The sequence below is a fragment of the Dendroctonus ponderosae genome, unplaced genomic scaffold (genome assembly GCF_020466585.1).
Source record: "Dendroctonus ponderosae isolate FM_Combo_2020 unplaced genomic scaffold, Dpon_F_20191213v2 Dpon_F_20191213_3, whole genome shotgun sequence".
NCBI classification, from domain to species: Eukaryota; Metazoa; Arthropoda; class Insecta; order Coleoptera; family Curculionidae; genus Dendroctonus; species Dendroctonus ponderosae.
In genome coordinates this window covers 11,408,711-11,413,220 of record NW_026018508.1, presented here as the reverse complement: position 1 = coordinate 11,413,220, position 4,510 = coordinate 11,408,711, and positions in this window count along the sequence as shown.

The window sequence follows — 4,510 nt, the reverse complement described above, 5'->3', positions numbered from 1 at the left end:
GCGGTTTTCGAAACTACACAATTAACAGAACTAGAAAAAATCGAAATTCTCCGCATTGTTGGGTTTGGTAATAGAATCTCAACTCCAATAGAAGCAACTCCATTTGTTCATGAAAACCACCGTGAAAAAGAGGCGGCGAGTAGAATAGAAGCTAAGTTTGAGAATCTGGTCATGTAAGCGATCTAAATCTGAAGATTCTGCTCGAGGTGAAACTGAACAACTTGAAACTTTTTCTTCTTTGGAAGAAAGCTGGACGTCCAGGACGGTGACGGTTCGAAAGGGGGTGCAATGGTACACCGACTGTTTAAGTGCGGCCAGTACAGAATTGTCCGGGGTGGGAGTGTGCCGACAAGACACGGTGAAGAGGAGGGCTAGTAAGGGTAACATAAGGGGTGGATGGAGGGGGAATGGTTGAAAAGACCTACTCGCTGGACCCATATTGATCTCCCCCACAGCACTACCACTACTACTTTCCTTCTTTGGAAGCACAAATATCATCCTTACAAAGTTATTCCAGTTTACGACTTATTTGAAGATGGTTTCTGTTGAAGCCACGTTCTGTTTGAATAGTTATGGAACCGAGAAAAATGTCCATATTGGGCATCAAAAAATCCGCTTTGGACGTCGGAGCTATCACTTTCTTTGAACAGTCTCTAACAGGTCGTGTCATGTTTAAGCCGATGGCTCAATTTTACCAAAGCCGCCAACATTTAGACCGATGTGAATGATTTCCACTTTTGAAAGAACTTTCAATGCCATTTTTATCTTTCATATAAAAAACCCATTCTATTGACCGAAACTAAAGTTTCGCCATAATATATCATTTTCAGCCCTACATTCATAAGACACTCTGCATACAATGGCTTTCACAAATGTAGACAGGTTTCATTAAGAATCAAAGTCGTAGACTTTCAAGCAAAGAAATTATTCAGTTCAGCTAATAAAATCGGTAAGTTTAAGGAAAAACAACCGCATAAGCGTAAAATACAAGTTTTCCTGCTACGGCCTGAAAGAAAGCAAGATAGCAATTCATTTCCTCTCTCGAACCTAATGGCTTTCTTGGCAAATAACGAAAATTTCTTTTCCTTACTTTGGCTAAAACTCACTCGTAAATTTTAAGTTTTCTTTTGCTTCATATAATTCGAACATAAATCAAGGCAAATTTTGTTTTTCCAATTTCATTACCAATTCAAATCGAGTAACTCTACGATAACTCATGTGGTTCACTTGGCATTCACGGGAAGCTTTTTCTTTTCCTGAGGCGCTCTAAATGCCTTTTATTGATCTTTGATAGTTGAAATGGGCATTGCGGAATACTAAAATTGGAAATTTGTTTTTGCCCGGACTCGGATCCGTTCATCATCCCTTTTTATGGATGTTATTCATTGGATGAGCAATGAATTTGAATGTTTGCCATTTGGCAATTAGGAGACCTAATCAAGACAAATAGAAAATAAATGCCATTTCGATATTAATCCTTCGAGTCATTTAATAATAAATAAGCTACACTAATCTTATTACCTGTTCCATAGATCTTCTGGGTCAAATGTCAGTGTTTGACGCCCTAAAAGATATCTGGGGATTATATATAATCGATTGGTTAATAAATAAAATCCACGATCCCATTATCGCCAGGCCAAAGACCAAATAAATTTTCCGACCCGCTTATCCAATGCCCGAAACCTACAAAGCCCTTTTCCAGTAAAGGTGGGAGTCTTATACGCACGTCGATATAGAGGGCCATTTTGTATTATTAAAAGGCTCTACACAAAAGAAAGGTAATATTACGATTTTCTGCAAAATAAACTTATTTTGTTCTATAAATATACTTCAATATAATGGTTTTCAATATTAATAATATTTTTCTTTTAATGCAACCGTGTCGATTTTCATTATTTTCATTTCACATCAGCTCTCTCTTCAAAAGGATTTCTTTGCATTGTATGCTTCAAGTAAGTGATTTAGCCAAATTTAATCGAAATTCAAATCAGAAGGCTTCAGCTGTTAATCAACTTAATGATCCTTGAATGAAACGATAATCGTCTGAGGTTTGAGGGCACTTCCATAGGAGTTGATATCAACGCCAAAAACTTAACGAGAAATTGAAATCCATTAGGCAAAATGGAAAGCGACCAGATGTGGATCAGGAAGACGCGATTCAAAATAATTATAAACGTCAATAAGACGCAACTTGATCACTTCTTTGAATGCAGAACTCGGAAGCAAAGCTATACAAGATACTGGAGAAAGCGAAAACTCGAGAACCAGAAGATAAGAGAACAGCTAGAAGTAACCACTGAAACAGTTACTCGATATTATTGAAAATCAAGTCTTTAGTAATAAGAAGTATTAAATAGAATAAAAATGTACTTTAGAAATTAGTGCCGAGGCAAACTAACTTTACTAACAGCAAGGGAGACAATTCAGATAAATATCAAAAGAAACTTTTCACCGACAATAACTTTAAGGCCATAATGACGATTTTTTTTCAATAATTTTGGAAATAATGCCGAAAAGAAACTGACGGTCAAAGACTGATCGGCGCGTCATGTGCATAGGCTACTGGATGAGAGACTGGTGAAATTGATATGGGAGGAGGTTTCTACGGGAAGAAGACCACCTGGACGATCCAGAATGCGTTGGACAGGCAACATTGCGTTAGATTAACAAAAAATGAACATCCATCCCCTTTATAGAATGATGGAGGATCAAAACACCTGGAAATGTACAGTCAGCAAGACTCACCCAGGGATGTAGTGCCACTTTATAGATAGAAGGAATAGTTTTAAGCAAAGCCGATTGACCCCAAATAAGAAAAACTAAACATCTTCATCTCAGCTCTATATTTTGAGGAAACGGAACTTTAATCAGACCATAAGTGAAAATATCGGCAGCATTAAAACCATAAATGAACATCGAAGGACCACCACCAAAAATCGTGAAGAAAAGACCAATCTAGCACAAGAGAAGTATTAAAATTTGACAAAATTTAAAGCAATTATTAATGTTAGTCGATACAGAGGACTGAAAGAAACACGAATTTAACCAGTCAGAATGAAACAACGTTGTGACCGCCATAAAATTTCGTCATTTAATAGTTGCTACATTATCTCCCGAACACATCCTTGCATCAAATTAAATCTGGTTGAGGAACCTTTTCCTCACTTTGCCACATTGGTATAAATTATCAAACACTTTTAATTTTAAAGGAGCAATATATTACGCGCCCTATAAAATGGCCATAAGAAAAAAGTCACGGCACCAAACATAAAAACCGAATTTACTTTTTTACTTCGCGTTACAATAAAACGGATATTGATTACACCTAGATGAGAATTTTATTCTTTTATGGAGTCATAAAACGACGTTTCAAAATGGAGTTCAGTGCCTTTTTATTACCATTAAGAAACGAATTTCCTTTTAGCTCAACTTGGAGTCTGGTAATGTTTGAGTACACTGCGTTTTGGTGACGCTTATGCTTGAGTTCGCATAGTCATAAACCGTACTTTTGGGCTTCACAAAGCGCATGCTATTTGTCAGTGGTCAAATTGACTAAAATGGACTGCAAGACTTTTAAATTCTAATTTATTTCTGAATCCAGCTAGGATAATCGTTTGAGGCGTAATTAGATGTTGCATTACATGCAGTCGTTACAGTTTATTGAAGTGAGTCTACCTATCAAGATTTTCAGAACAAAGGAGGTATAATATCTGTCACGTTAACTGGTTCGAACCATATACTTTTACAAAAGTATATGGTTCGAACAAATTGTATAGATTAGAAATAAGGATTCCTAGATTCACTCATCTACCCAAATTATAGACAATTGGTTCCCAGCTATGGTTGGATGGTGAAATACCGCAGAAGCAGAATAACAATAGCAACTTTTGGTTGCCTTTAACATGAACGGATGCTTTAGTTGCTTTGGATGCTTATCTGTCCTGCTTCTCAATTGATACTCATTAGTGTCTTTATACACGTGACTTTCATAAGATGGTTCCAAAATTATGCTATTATGATTCCTATATTGCTGTATCACATAATAAATTTGTATAATAAATAACTAAAAAAAAAACAAATAACCAAATATTAAAATGTAAAACATTAATAAACTCACTTACGCAATCAAATGTATCTTCTGATGACTTAGCGCCCGGGATACGATTAATTTTTGAAGCATCTTGGACTTCAACGGAGAATTCAAAAAATAAATAAAAAATTGGTACTTACATTTAAAGCCTTACGCCTCTGTGTAAATAAATTTGCTATACAAACTGCAAATAAAATTAAAACTTTAGGAGTCCGAGCGTTTTTCCAAAACACAGCGCTTCACTTTACATTAATTTAGACATTAGGTACTTCTGGAGCTCCCTGTATAAATAAAACGATCAACCTCGCGTTGGAAGTTTGGAAGACTTGGCCATTCAAGGCCTTAGAGTGCTGGTTCATGAAAGAGCCTGGAGGGGTGTGGTTAGAGAAAGAAAAAAAAGACGAGATAAAAAATGAAAGG